Source organism: Mandrillus leucophaeus, unplaced genomic scaffold (genome assembly GCF_000951045.1).
Source record: "Mandrillus leucophaeus isolate KB7577 unplaced genomic scaffold, Mleu.le_1.0 Scaffold73, whole genome shotgun sequence".
In the NCBI taxonomy this organism is placed as follows: Eukaryota; Metazoa; Chordata; class Mammalia; order Primates; family Cercopithecidae; genus Mandrillus; species Mandrillus leucophaeus.
The window spans coordinates 230,791-247,410 of NW_012107919.1; positions in this window are offsets into that span (position 1 = coordinate 230,791).

Here is a 16,620-nt window from a genome sequence, read left to right on the forward strand (position 1 = left end):
CCAGCGTTTCCAATTTTTCAGTATTTACCCAAGAGAAAGGAAAATACATATCTGAACACAAAGACTTGTGTGTGATATGCATTGTAGCTTTGTCCATAATGGTCCCAAAGTGGAAATAATCAAGTACCTGTAACAGGAGAATGAATAAACACATTTCAGCATATTCAGAGAAATGGAGTACTACTCAGCAATAAACGACAGCAGATACACTCTGTGATCTCAAAAATGTGATGTGGAATGAAAGAAGATGGAACCAAAGAATACGTTTTGTATAATTCCATTTGTAAAGAAGTCACAACAGTAGTTGCTGAAGGCTGAGGATAAAGTTGGGGAAGAGAGAACTTTAGGGTCATGGAAATGCTCTAGGTCTTGTTCAGGGTGTGGGTTACTGAAGTATATGCATCTGTTAGAAGCTGTCGGACTTTACACTTAACATCTAAGCATGCCCTCAAAAATCAAAACAACAAACACGAAAACTAGCATCATGGCTCAGGCTTTCATGTCAGATGGAGCAAGTTTCAAGTTCTGACAGTGCCGCATATTAGTGGGCTGACCTTGGGAAAATAAAGTATTCTTCTTAAAATCCAGTCTGCTTAGCTGTAAAAAGGGAAGTGATAATGAAATAGAATAATTTATGAGTGCATACAGTGTAATAAATGCCCACTAAATTGTGGTTTTATTTTATTTTATTATCTTTTTGAGACAAGGAAGGTCTCACCCTGTCACCCAGGCTGAAGTTCAGTGGCATAATCATAGCTCACTGCATCTTCTGCCTCCAGGGCTCAAGCAATCCTCCCACCTAAGCCTCCCAAATAACTGGGACCATAAGCGCAAGCCACCACACCCAGCTAAATTTTTGCAGAGACAAATGTATTAGTCCATTTTCACACTGCTAGAAAGACATACCTGAGACCAGGTAATGTATAAAGAAAGAGGTTTAATTGACTTACAGTTCTGCATGGCTGGGGAGGCCTCAAGAAACTTACAATCATGGTGGTGGGGGAAGAGGCAGATCTTACATGGTGGCAGGTGAGAGAGAATGCCTGTGTCAGCGCATGAAAAACTACCAGTTATAAAACCATCGGATCTCATGAGAGTTCACTATCAGGAGAACAGCATGGGGGAAACTGCCCTATAATCTGATTACTTCCTACCAGGTCTCTCCCTAAACTCCTGGGGATTACAATTCAAGATGAGATTTGGGTAGGGACACAAAGCCTAACCGTATCAATGAGGTTTCACCATGTTGCCTAGGCTGGTCTTGAACTCCTGGCCTCGAGTAATCCACCAGCCTTAGACTCTTAAAATGCTGGGATTACAGGCATGGGCCACTGCACTCTGCCTATTTTATAATAATAAAAAGACATGTGACATTGTAGAAAATCATACAATTATAGAAAAGAAAATAATAACCATAATCCCATCCAGAGATAATCATTGTAAACCTTTAGACACATGTTTTTTTCTATTTATATATGTTCTGTGTTTTCTATGCCTATAGTTGAGTTTATAACGAATATACAATGTTAATTTCTTATTAATTAATAAAAGCATGCTTGTAAGATATGCTTGTAAGCCAAAAACATTGAAAAAGTAAGGTTGTGAACTTCAGGGAATCTGTCTCCCCACTGCCCTAATGGACCAATCAGAGTGAGCTTTTAAAAAAGCTGACCTGTGTGTCACTTCCCCAACACCTCAATAGAGTCCATTGCCCTTAGAATCAAGTTCAACTTAACAGGTATACAAGGCCCTTCATGATTGGGGTTTGGGTGACCTAGACTAGGTCTGGCTCCACTTCTAGTTGCATGTATCTCTCATCTTTCTTGGCCCATCAAGCTAGGTGGGGCACATTCTTCTCATGGCAGTGGCTTATGGGGGCACATGGAATGCCCAATGCCTAAGACCTAAGCTATGAAAATGCCTCTTAGGATTGGCATAGAGACATATCTACCAGATCTCACGGCCAAGCCAAAGTAAATGGGGAGAGAGGCTCTCCTCATCCTGTCCACAGCAAAGTTGAGGCTGCAGGGAGTGGTGAAGAACTGGAGTCAATAGCTTAATCTACTGCCACCCCCATGTACTCCTGTCTGACCGACCAGGTTCACCTCCTCCAGGGTGTCACCTGCTCCTCTTCCTACCTTCAGACATCTGACACTTCTTGGTAGATTGCCAGCTTCTCACTTACCCTCAACTCCTCCTTGACTCTTTCTGAGTCCAGGTCAGGCCAGGTGTCGTGCTGTGTGTTCCTGTAGGACTCTGCACCTCCCTATCATGGCTCTTGCTACACTACTTTGTGCTTGGATATTCACTTGTCTATACCCTGGACCCGTTACCTCCTTTGAAGGTTTAGGTGAGCTTGTCCTTGATATGTGAGGTAAGGATGGGGAAATTTTGTTCCTGAGTACAATCTTTAGTTTCCGGAAATAGAGTACTGGGTATTTCATGCTTTGGGCTGGAAACCCTTGGAAGGACCCAACTCCAAGTGAGAAAACACACCTCTTTCTTTAGGTTACAGGCAGAAACTAGAGTGTGATGGATATCTGTTGCTTTTGCTTGCCCACATCCCTTTGGCCTTTTAAAAATATATATAGCAGCAGCTGGTCTTTGGGGAATCACTCCTTTACCACTGTATACAGGCTTCTGTCCCTGCTAATCAGACATCCTCACCCAGTGGTATGAATCAGGTATACAGGTTTCTGTCCCTGTGTCCTGTATCCCCTGCCTTGGGTTAACACTGAGCTAATCAGATGCTCTCACCCAGTTAGGAATCAGGTGGAGCAACCTGATAGGAAAATCGTTTGAACAGACTTTTCTCAAAGGCAGTTATTTGCTGTAACTGTCCATTATTAGTTCCTTCTACCCAGACTCCCAGAGCTGGGATTCCTACTGTTGGCTTAGCTTTTCCTAGAATTTGCTATGCTCTCATATAACCTTTTGATAAATTCTTGCATTTTGTTTTTATTAAATTCACCAGATCTCATGTCTGTTACTTATTAAGAAAATAAGCAAACAAATAAAAAATACCATCACTGACACCACAACCAGATGCTCAACAACTTCAGAGCCCACTCTATATCTATCCTTCAGGTCCACCAGTGAGGGGGTAAGAAGTTTGCCAGCTCCTATTTTGGGTTAGTTGGCCTTTGAGCTCTTGTAAACCTTTTTTTTTGAGATGGAGCCTCACTCTGTCACCCAGGCTAGAGTGCAATGTCATGATCTCAGCTCACTGCAACCTCTGCCTCCCAGGTTCAAGTGATTCTCCTGCCTCAGCCTCCCGAGTAGCTGGGACTACAGGTGGGTACCACCACGCCTGGCTAATTTTTAAAAATATTTTTAGTAGAGATGGGGTTTCACCATGTTTAGCAAGATGGTCTTGATCTCCTGACCTCGTGATCTGCCCGCCTTGGCCTCCCAAAGTGCTGGGATTACAAGTGTGAGCCACCGTACCCAGCCGTAAAGCTCATTTTAAGAGGCAAATCTCTGGATAATTCAAGACTGTCAGCAGCTGGGCATTTCTAAGTGCATGCATCTTTTCTTTGCTAAGGAGAGAGAGAAACTTCCTGTGGCAGCTGTAATAACAAAGTGGCTACTGAATACTATGTCCTGCACATTAAAAATTTATCCCCATTATTATACTTACAGAGGGGGTCTTTTGAGTATTCTTAGAGCTTTGAGAACAGACATAGTATGTGAAAATCACCAGGGCAGGCAGGCTAGAAGGTGGCCTGGAAGCCACCATGTTACATAAAATAAATCCCCTTGCTGTCTGTCTATGGAACAATCTATATATGAATCTTTCCATCAGTCATCCATCTACCTATTGTCTATCTGCCACCAGACCTGGATGCACTTTCACAGACCCTAGGCATGTTCACATTTTATATAAGCTAAACAGCTAGGGCTTGGAAACACTACCATGTGGTTACCCTGGCTTGCTAAAGAGGAGGCCTGAGGCACAGCTCACTGTGGGCTGAGCCTCCCTTTGTGATGAAGCACCCACTTGCTCGTGACATCAGAGAAGAAAAGCATGCACCCAGTAGTCCCTGCTTGCCAGAAAGTACTCTTTCAGTGGAAAAACAAATTATGGGATCCTGTCCTAATTTGGGACAAATGACACCTCTAGTTTATTCTTAATTGTCCTTGTATGCAAATTTTCCTTTTCCTTTCTAATTTGTCATGTGAGCAAAGTTAAATTAACCCGAACATGTGGTAACAGATTCCACCGATGTTAAGCTCTTCACTTCCTTCCCTTAGGCATTTAATCAGTTTTATTTTTTTGGACTAGATTTGTTTGGCAAGTCAGAGAGAAGATAACAAGATTGGGGGCTGGGGGGAGGCAGTTTTTTAAAGATAGAAGTACAAAAGGAGCTGCCATCTGAAGTCTCAAATTAGGATGGAAAGCACATTCTCAGAAGCTTTATCTTACTATAATTGAAAGTTTAAAACAGAGTGAGTTTCATTTGAATCAAGAGGCTGCAATTAAATTTATTTTTCTAAGAGGTGCCCTTTTAGTATATTATATAGCCTTAATGCCTGCTTTTCACTACTGACCTGGAGAAAAGGGTATATTTCATTGTGAATATATGCCATTTTAAAAAGTATATTTCATTTTAATAGAATTTTGAGAGACAATGAGGTACCACAAGGAAACACACCAGTTTCCTTTAAAATTACAGGCTTGAGCCCTGGGTTCTTGGTCCTCTCCCTCCTGTTAGGTTGAGGTAAAAGTAATTGTGGTTTTTGCCGTTACTTTTTTTTTTGGAGACAGAGTTTCGCTCTAGTTGCCCAGGGTGGAGTGCAATGGCGCAATCTCAGCTCACTGTAACCTCTGCCTTCTGGGTTCAAGCAATTCCCCTGCCTCAGCCTCCTGAGTAGCTGGGATTACAGGTACCCACCACCATGCCTGGGTCATTTTTGTATTTTTAGTAGACACAGGGTTTCACCATGTTGGCCAGGCTGGTCTCGAACTCCTAACCTCAGATGATCTGTCCACCTCGGCCTCCTAAAGTGCTGGGATTACAGGCGTGAGCCACCACACCGGACCTACCATTACTTTTTTTCTTTTTTTTTTGTGAGACGGATTCTCGCTCTGTCGCCCAGGCTGGAGTGCAGTGGCCGGATCTCAGCTCACTGCGAGCTCCGCCTCCCGGGTTTACACCATTCTCCTGCCTCAGCCTCCCGACTAGCTGGGACTACAGGCGCCCGCCACCTCGCCCAGCTAGTTTTTTGTATTTTTTAGTAGAGACGGGGTTTCACCGGGTTAGCCAGGATGGTCTCGATCTCCTGACTTCGTGATCCGCCCATCTCGGCCTCCCAAAGTGCTGGGATTACAGGCTTGTGCCACCGCGCCCAGCCTACCATTACTTTTAATGGCAAAAACTGCAATTTCTTTTGCCCCAACTAATACTTACCAGTTGGAGTAATCTTGCATAGGTCTCTTGCTGATGTGAGACATAATTTCTTCTTCCATAAATTATTAATCACTGCCCTGACCTGCCTAACCTACAGGGCCACTGTGCTCAATAAAAGGTAAGGCATGTTGTAAATGTAAGGTGATGCCAAGATTGACGGGAGTGTCAGCTGGGAGCAGGGCCTGCAATTCCCCGCAGCCACCAAACCAACTTGACCTGGACATGTTCAGGGAACTGGGCTAGTCTGGAATGAAGTAAGAACCCAAGCCTTAGCGTCACCCAGGATGGACTTCCTGACTCCTCGGTTCTGAGATATGTCACTATGTACACAGTAGGGTGGTGGTAAGTTAGCCCAGCTTTCTGAAGAGTATTTGACATTCTCTATTAAAATCCATCAAGTGTGTACTCTTGTACCAGGGCTTATAATTCTAGGAAAGCATCCTGCACATGTGCATAAGAGATAAACATAGCTGTGGCCGGGCACGGTGGCTCACGCCTGTAATCCCAGCACTTTGGGAGGCCGAGGCGGGTGGATCACGAGGTCAGGAGTTCGAGACCAAGCTGGCCAAGATGGTGAAACCCTGTCTCTACCAAAAATACAAAAATTAGCCAGGCATGGTGATGGGTGCCTGTGATCCTAGCTACTCGGGAGGCTGAGGCAGGAGAATCGCTTGAACCCGGGAGGTGGAGATTGCATTGAGCCGAGATCATGCCACTGCACTCCAACCCGGGCAACAGAGTGAGACTCTGTCTCAAAAAAAAAAAAAAAGAAACAAACATAGTTGTTATTGATGATTAATGATAGCCAGCTTCTGGGTTCTTTATATGTATTAACTCATTTAATCCTACAAAAAACCCTTTGAAGTTATTATCCCCATTTCATAGATGAGAAAACTGAGGCATAGAAAGGCAAAGTAAACCACCCAGCATTATAAAGCTGGCAGATGGCCCCACTGAGATCTGAAGCTGGGAGGGCTGGCTGCAGATCATGTGTTCATCCTCTACACAGGTGCAGAAGCAAGTTTTGCAGAGCCTGTGTTTCAGACAATTTTAGAGAGCCTCTTAAAAAAACACAAAATTACACATACAAGTTAGGCACACAATGAATATTTATTTGCAAAGAGAAAATAAACTGCAAAAGTCACACATTTTAAAAAGCTACCAAATACCATCATCACAAAATTCAGAAAAATAACAATGTTCTTATTAATTTACTGCTTCATGTGCTTTTACAATGCCTTCTTTCCTACATTTTTTGGCTGCATACTCTTTGATTGCTTCTGATTCACATGACAACAATTTTGAAATATCACTTTTCATAAAGAGAGTAGGAAGATCGTTCAGTCTTTCCTATGGCACAGCAAATGGAAATTTGTTCTTTATTATTGATAGTCATGATGAGAAAACAAGCCACTTCGTACAGACATATACTTACTGCTTCTGGTATTACTGCAGATTCGGCCCTACAAAGACAGAATCTTGATACATTTTATTCTCCCGGGTTCTAGTCAAAAAAGAAAAAAACCATATGGTACATTTTTTGTTGTACATGCTGAATTATTATGTTTCTGGTAGACTTTTGTGAGAATCAAAATCCTTTTCATACCTCTGACCATTGGAACTTTCCCCAGACTAGCTTCCGGTTCTGTACATTTCAAACCAGGTCTCTTCCACTGCTGTAAAATTCTGTACCTGTTGTCCTCGGGCATGTTTGTACTGAGACATGGCCCAGGGTCCTGTAACTTTGGGTCTTGACCCCTGTGAGTTGGCACGGGACAGTAGTACTATTACTGGATGTCACTCTTACGTTGTGCAGCTGACATTCACTTACCTGAATCCTGTGACAGTAAATGAAATGGCAGCTCCCTGGAAGGGGCCTGGACAATGAGGCGCCAGAAGCATCAACTTCTTTGGCTTTGTGGATATGCTGCACAAAAGGATAAAAGAATGATGCCCATCACAGCCTGTTTTTAATGATGAAAAACTGGGTAAACCTAAATGGTCATCAGTACACGACTGGTTAGAATATGGGATGTCCATATAACACAATCCTTTGCGAAATGAAAACACGCAAGTAAATGTCTTAGAAAAAATGGCCGGGTGCAGTGACTCACGCCTGTAATCCCAGCTGTTTGGGAGGCCAAGGTGGGCAGATCACTTGAGGTTGGGAGTTCAAGACCAACCTGCTCAATGTGGTAAAATCCCGTCTCTACTTAAAGAAAAAAAAAAAAAGCTAGGCATGGTGGCGTGTGCCTGAAATCCCAGCCACTTGGGAGGCTGAGGTAGGAGAATCACTTGAACCCAGGAGGCGGAGGTTGCAGTGAGCTGAGATCATGCCACTGCACTCCAGCCCACAACAGAGTGTGACTTCATCTCAAGAAAAAAAAGTCTTAGGAAAAAATGAAGTAAACATCTAGATTTGTACAAGGCAAGGTATCTTCTTTCCTCATGGTAAAGTAAAAACACAAGCTACAAGATAGTATACATAGTATAATCGTGTTTGTATATTTCAAAAATTGGAAATTGGTATATTTGTAAATGCACAGACACATTTTGGCGCATAGTTAAGAAACTGAGAAGTGATTGTCTGTGGGGTGTTTGGACTGAGAATCTGGGGAAGAAAAGAGGAAGTTTTAGTTTTCACTTTTTACCAATACTGTTTGAGTTATTTGACTTTGAGTATATATTATTAACATATATACTCACTTGCAGATGACAGCACCCCAACTCAAAAGAGATTAAGGAAAAAAGGAAATGTATTATTCCTGTAACTGGCTGGGAGCATTGGGCAGTGCTGGATCCAGGTGCTCAAAAGGTGTTGTCATTATTCTGCCTTTTTAAATCTCTTGGTCATCTTTCTTCCTCTTTGGCTGAATCCTCAGGCAGGCTTTCCCTTTGCAGTAGCAAATGGTCACCAGTCACCCCAGACTTAAACTTTTATCAGCTCAGCCATCCCTGTGAAAAGAAAGAGAAATCTTTTTCCCTAAAGTTTCCACCGAAAGCTGTGGTGTTGACTCTGTTGCATCCTTTCTGGCCATACATCCATCCCTGGAACATTTATGGAGCCTGGAAAGATGAATTAGGCTGAGGGACCAGGTGAGATCATATGGTCACCCTGGACCAGAGGTCGGTTCAGTTTCACCCAAACCAGATAGGCTGAGCCATTGCCTGAGAAGGAGGAGGGATTCTAGGAAGAAAAACCGAGGTGCTATTCCCTAACGATGAGAAAATGGTCACTATCAGGCAAGAACATCTATTTGCCACATACACATTCCTTTTACAATTTTAAAGGGAGAAAGAATTTTTAAAAGACTGAATTGTCAGGGGAAAATCTCAGAGCAAGTCAAATATCTCAGCCTTGCTAGTAAAGCAAAATAGAAATTATTGACAACAGTTGAACAAAGGATAGAGAAAATTCCTTTCTATTATCTTTTCAAAAGAATCAAAAGTTGCATTTGTTTGCTGGAATAATTATGCTGGTTGAATAATTAATAGTAAATATTGGGTTGAATTAAATAAATTATAGTATATTTGTATAATGGGGAATATACAGCCCTTAAAATGATGTAGTAGATGAATATTAATATAGGAAAATTTGCCACAATTACCTTAAGGAAAAAAATGCAGGTTGCAAAACAATATTTATAATACGATCTCACTTTTATTTTAAAAACGTGGATGTATGTATGTATAGTAGAAAAACTCGAAACTAGGCTACAATTGTTTCATCAGCAGCTTTTCTGAGTAGATATGTTATGAATGACTTTTATTTTATTCTCTTTCCATTTTTGTATTTTCCAAGTTTTCTCCAATGAATATTTATTGCCTTTTTAAATGTAATTTTAATTTTTATTAGTTATTACTTTAGAAAGTCAAACAGTCCTATAAAACATAATGAAAAGCAGTATCCTGTGTCTCTCTTCACCCTAGTTCTCATTTCCAGAGGCAAGCACGTTCAATGCTTTAGACGTTTTCTTAAGTATTTATTTCCATTTTTCTAAATAACAAGTTTATATTGCTATTCTTGATGCTTCAAATTTATATTTTACATATTGACTTTCTAATAAGGAGTACGAAGACAATTATGTTACAGCACCCTTTGAATACAATTCTTTGTTCATCTTCCCAACATGGCTTAAGTCACTTATACCACGCCCAGCCCAATTCTTATTTTTATTCAATTTGTATTTGTTGTTTTTATGACATGGACCATGTGTTATTTACTGCTGATCCAGGTCATGTAATTACATTTCCTTTCCTGACACCTATTTCCTTTAAGGACTTTAATTTGACCCTGAAAACCCTGCCACTAAGTGAAGACCTGTTAAATGGAAGAAAAAAAAAACTCATGAATATTAACAGGAGAAAGTATTAATGCATCCCAACCCAAGATACTCAACTTTCACAGATAGGAAAAAATATCAAATGAACAATAAAAACAAGCTTAAATAATACACAATGAGTTGTTATAATAAAGACTTGACTTTATTCACCAAAGGAGGAGGAGTAGACTTGAGTGTGTGATGGAAGAGGGAGTCATTCTCTGGAAGGTATGTTCTTGTTGCACCATTGTATTCATCAACTTTTGGGGGTCATAGTTATCATTTGCTCAAGCTGCACTTAAAAACAATATGGACCTACACCTGTAGGGCTAAATAAAAGCTAAATATGAGAGTACCTCAAAACGTGGAAACAGTATGCACACCCAAAAGACTAAAGTGTTGTAGAAGGTCTTTCTTATTTGGCACTCCTTGTGTAACAAAGCACTTGGGGCTCATCTATATGTGGCAAGTAACTCAAATTTGCCCAGTATGCTAGTCTATGAATGGAAATGTTGAATCAGTTAGTAGGTATGTCATTGCCTGAAATTGTAATGTCAAATTATCATGTCTTTGCAGCACATATATTTAGTGTGCTTCTGGGTAAAAATTTGTTATCCCCAAAACAAAAATAAAAGACAAATAATAGTTGTCTGACAAGTGGAATAATTTTTCAAGATATATTATGGAGAGAAAAATTTAAGAGTCCTTATATGAGGTAATTACAGAATGTTTTATTTTTCTTATATTTAATTGTTTTTTTAAAAAATGTTTGGTGTTTGTCAAATTTCTGGTGAAATATTTGTACAGCTATAGAATGCCTCTCTACGTAACAAAACATGTCAGATAATCTACCACTTTTATTTTTTATCCCCAGAGACACTTTCTAGATATCTCTCTTCTCCTGCTCTGCTCTGGATTAGTTTTCCTTTTGAATTGCTGTACAGCTGTTTTCTTGGCCTTTTCTTTTCCATCCTCCTGAAAATTCCTGGTCTCTTCTCACCTGTACTGGATTACCTGTTGATCCCATTCCTTTTCTTCAGTTGACTCCTTCATTTTGATGGAGCATATCCTTCAGTAACTTTTTAAGAAAGGTATATGGGAGGTAATTTTTTTAAGACCCTGCATTTTCTAGAAATGTCTCTATTCTATATTCGCTTCTGACTGATAGTTTGGCAGGCTAAAGAATTCAAAGTTAGAAATAACTTTCCTTCTGAATTTTAAAAGCACTGTTCTATCATTTTCTAGTTTGATGACATTTTGATGTCTATTTTTCCCTAAGAGCTTTTATTCATTTCTGGTGACCTAAAGTTTTGGAATGACAGACTTTGATTTGAGAATTCCTACATTATGCTAGGCTCTTTGAAGTCCTCCTTAATCTAGAAACTTAGATTCCTCCATTCATTAAAGTTCTTCTATTTCTTTCTTTGATGTTTCCCCTCCTCCATTGTCTCTCTTGGTTATTTAGACTTTGGATCTCCAGACAGATCTCACTTTCTCTCATTTTCCATTTCTGTTGTAATGTTGGAGTTTCTGGGGAATGTCCTCAACTGTATCTTCTCATCCATCTGTTGCATTTTTATTTCGGCTCTCACATTTTTCATTTCTATGAGTTCGTTCTTGTTCTTCTCTTTTTATGAACTTCATTCTTATTTTATAGTTGCAATATCTTCTCTCATCATGACTACTAATCATATATATACATGTATATATATTTTTTGAGACAGAGCCTCGCACTTTTGCCCAGGCTGGAGTGCAGTGGCGTGATCTCGGCTCACTGCAAGGTCCGCTTCCTGGGTTCATGCCATTCTCCTGCCTCAGCCTCCTGAGTATCTGGGACTACAGGTGCCAACCACCACACCCAGCTAATTTTTTGTATTTTTAGTAGAGACGGGGTTTCACCATTTTAGCAAGGATGGTCTTGATCTCCTGACCTCATGATCTACCCGCCTTGGCCCCCCAAAGTGCTGGGATTACAGGTGTTAGCCACCGCACCCGGCCCATATATATGTGTGTAGATATATATATATATTTTTTTTTTTTTTTTTTTTTTTTGAGATGAAGTCTCACTCTGTTGCCCACGCTGAAGTGCACTGGGGTGATCTTGGCCCACTACAACCTCCACCTCCCAGGTTCAAGCAATTCTTCTGCCTCAGCCTCCTGAATAGCTGGGACTATAGATGTGTGCCACCACACATGGCTAATTTTTGTATTTTTAGTACAGACAGGGTTTCACTATGTTGGTCAGTATTATTTTGCCCCTACTTTGTATTAATTGTGTCAGTTACTTCTTCCCTCCCTCCCTCCTTTCTTCCTTTCTTTTCTCGTCTCTTTCTCTCTTTCTTGTGCTCTTTATGATTGTTATTTTTAGTCTCTATCTTCCATGTCAAAATCAGTCCCTCAGTATCTGATGAACCTCTAGGAGAGAGGCTCTGAACTGCCGATTGGAGGTTCTTTGCTTGTTAGTGTGGCTTAGCAGCTGGTGAACTTCACTATAGGCTGACTGAGTGGGACCTGGCTATTTCACTTGGAAATCCTTGTTGTTCATATTTTTAAGCCAATTATCTGGGCTGATTAGAACCCTCCAGCCTGCTACCTGGGGTGGGGTGGTTTAGGTTTGGCTGTAGCTTTATGGCATGCAGGTAGGGGCACCATATTTGACAGTCCAACTTTTCACAATGTAAATCCTGTGTGTAGAAGGCCTCTTCTACCTCTCTCAGGTATACGCCACGTCTACGAGTTGACCTCACCAGAAAGTAAAGTTCCTGTCTCTGCCTGGGTATAGAAGGGGTAGTTACCAGACCATAAGGATTGAGGTTGGAGGTCTGAGCATCTAGATTCTCCTTTTTAAAGGTCAGCTATGTTTAAAAGGACATCGTACATAATGTTTTGATTTAAGAGAAAATATTTTAACGGGGGAGGGCAATTATACTCCACTTAAAGCAAATCCCACCTCATTAAGACCAAATGATTCCAAGAGCACACACATCCTAGTACTGCAAGATATCTGATTGTTCACCAAGAAAATTTCCAGTGAGCAAAAGCCATGAGCAAACTCTTAAACTCTGGAATCTAAAGAACAATAAAAATGGATGTCCCGAGGACATCATATCCCATCACCACTGAAGTTGCCTTGTATATTACCATGGCTAAAACTTCCTACCCTCAGCCATTATGTCAGCAGGCAATGAAGGCTATATGGGTGCCTTTCTTTTTTTTCTTTTTTTTCTTTTTTTTTGAGACAGAGTGTCGCTTTGTTGCCCAAGCTGGAGTGCAGTGGAGCTTGCAGTGAGCCGAGATTGCAATCTGGGGTTGCAATCTCACCTGGGTTCAAGCGAGTCTCATGCCTCAGGCCTCTCAGGTAGCTGGGGTTACAGGTGTGTGCCACCAAGCCTAGCTGTTTTTTTTTTTTTTTTTTAAAAGAGATGGGATTTTGCCAGGCTGGTCTCAAACTCCTGGCCTCAAGTTATCTGCCTGCCTCAGCCTCCCAGAGTGCTGGGATCACGTGCATGAGCCACGGCACCCGGCCAATGGGTGCCTTTCTGTGAATTAAAGGCATGATTAATAAACCTATTTTTTGGCCACCATTTATTTAGCACCTACTAGGTGCCAGGCCTTGGACCAGGTGCTTTTAACATGTTATTTCATACATGTATTATCACGTAAGTTGGTATGGGTTATGTCCTGCACAATCCAAGGGCTGTCATTTATTTTATAGCCCATATCAGTGATGGCTCCCTGGAACTGTGCAGTGCACAACCTGAGCAGCAATACATGGTGACTCTGATTTAAATCCTTCCAGTAATTCTAAGGAGTTCAGATCATTCAACAGATGATGAAATCATGGGTCAGAGAGAATAAGAAACTGGTTGAACTTGTCACAGCTATCAAGTATTGGAGCTGAGATTCTAATCCCCAAACCACCTGATTCTAAAGTTAGTGCTTTTACCAGGACTCCACTTTCACTATGGCAGAGACGGCAGATGGGGTAGGATGGAGGGGCTAGGGGCTATATAATGACACGAACTGTTTCCAGCAGGTGCTGGTTCTACCCTGAAAGCTGCCCCCAGTCTAGACCTCAGCGTGCCTTGCCACATAGGAAAGTCCTCCAGAAAGCCATTGCCATTTTAAACTCTGGCTCAGTGTTGTGGCTTCTCTCAGTGACACCTGGGACCAGGACTGGTGTTTGTTTATCTAGTGTCCTCACTCTCCTTTGCAGTCAGACCACTAGAGGTTTCTGAGTCTTGAAGGGAGGTGTCCTTTCAAGAAGACTTAGAAAGTACAGTCTGAGCTAGCAAGAGGGTTGGGGAAGAGGAACAGAGAGCCATGCTTGGAGCAGGTGCAGTGTCTAGCAAGGAACTTCAGTGCAACATGGCTATAAGGACATAAATCCTGCAAGCCAGGAATAGTGAAGTAGCTGCCCTACCAGAGAGCCTCACCCCTTGGATTAGGGGTTGGGGTGAAGGAACATGTGCGCACATGTGCTCATGTGTGCACACGTGTGTGTGCATGTGTATTCATGCATGTGCATGCTTGTGCAAGTGTGTCGTGTTCACAACGCTTGTGTATGTGCAGAAATACAAATATGAAACTTGGAAACACTGCCACGGGAATGAAAACCCATGAAAGTCTGCCTTGGGAGGTAGCTGAACATGTGCACAAGCAAACACACACACATAGAGATGTTTACATATCAAGTTCTCCATGTGCATGAGATTCATTTGTCCTGTTCCCAATCCAGGCAGATTTGGATGCTTTTTTAAAAAAATACTTTAAGTCCTAGGGAACATGTACACAACGTGCAGGTTTGTTACATATGTCTACATGTGCCATGTTGGTGCGCTACACCCATTAACTCGTCATTTACATTAGGTATATCTCCTAATGCTATCCTTCCCTCCTCCCCCAACCCCATGACAGGCCCTGGTGTGTGATGTTCCCCATCCTGTGTCCAAGTGTTCTCATTGTTCAGTTCCCACCTATGAGTGAGAACATGTGGTGTTTGGTTTTCTGTCCTTGTGATAGTTTGCTGAGAATGATGGTTTCCAGCTTCATCCATGTCCCTACAAAGGACATGGACTCATCCTTTTTTATGGCTACATAGTATTCCATGGTGTGTATGTGCCACATTTTCTTAATCCATTCTATCATTGATGGACATTTGGGTTGGTCCAAGTCTTTGCTATTGTGAATGGTGCCACAATAAACATACATGTTCATGTGTCTTTACAGCAGCATGATTTATAATCCTTTGGGATGCTTTTTATTTTTCTTTGTGTTTCTGTTGAAATGTTCTCAAACACCTCGGAAGTAGCAACCACTTACTCTTCTAGCAATAGTAATACAACTTGTCAGTTACTTATTTCCTAGCCAGACAATGTGTTCAACCCTTTATATGCATTACCTTGTTGACATTTCCCAGGACCTTATGAAATAGATGTCATATCTAACTTTCAGATAAGAAAATTGAGACTCTGAGAGGTGAAGTCATGTACCCAGGTCTCACTGTTCATAATTGGCTGTGGAGACATCTGAACCCATATCTAACCCCAAATATGGGCTCATTCTGACACATTCACGAATGCAACAAATGTTTATTGAGCATCTATTATAGGTCAGGCACTGTTCTAATTGCTGGAGATGAGGCAGTAAATGAAATAGATGAAAATCTCTGACCTCATACATGTGGCCAACAAGCATATGAAAAAAAGCTCAGTATCAATGATCATTAGAGAAATGCAAATTATAACCACAATGACATACTACCTCACACCAGTCAGAATAGCTATTATTAAAAAGTAAAAAAATAACATGCTGGCGAGGTTGTGGGGAAAAAGGAACGCTTATACACTGTCGGTGGGAGTGTAAATCAGTTCAGCTATTGTGGAAGAGAGTGTGGCGATTCCTCAAAGAGCTAAAAGCGGAGCTACCATTCAACCCAGCAATCCCATTAGTGGGTATATACCCAAAGGAATATAAATTATTCTACTATAGAGATACATGCATGCGTATGTTCATTGCAGCACAATTCACAGTATCGAAGACACGGAATCAACCAAAATACCCATCAATGATAGACTGGATAAAGAAAAATAACGAAAATGTGGTACATACACACATCATGGAATACTATGCAGCCGTAAAAAAGAATAAGATCATGTCCTTTGCAGGGACATGGGTGGAGCTGGAAGCCATTATCTTCAGCAAACTAATACAGGAACAGAAAACCAAATACCTCATGTTCTCACTTATAAGTAGGAGCTAAATGATAAGAACACATGGACACATGGGGGTAACAACACACACTGGGGCCTTTTAGAGGGCAGAGGGTTGGAGGAGGGAGAGGATCAAGACAAACAACTAATGGATACTAGGCTTAATAGCTGGGTGATGAAATAATCTGTACAACAAGCCCCCATGACATAAGTTTACCTATGTAACAAACCTGCACTTGTACCCCTGAACTTAAAAAAAGTGCCTGCCTTCGTGAAGCTTACATTATATAAGGGGAAACAGATCAAACAATTTAAACAGTAAAACATATCAAGTGTAAACAATAAGGCTAAGTAGGGAAAAGCAGAGCAAGGAAGAAAAGCAGCAATTTGAAGTGGCTTTGGATGTAGTGACCAGAGAGTTTCATGGAAAAGGTGACATTAAGGGAGCATGCCACAGAGTTATCTAGGAGAAAAGTATTCCAAGCAGAGGAAACAGCCAGTTCAGAGGTCCTGAGCGGGAGTGGTGTCAGCGGTGTTCAAAGAATATTGAGGAAACCAGCATAGCTAGATCAAAGGCCATACGGGGGAAAGTAGTGAATATCATATACTTCCTTTAGTGATGAAATTAAAACGTGTATAACCAATGCTATACATACACTGATGTCTTACCTCTGA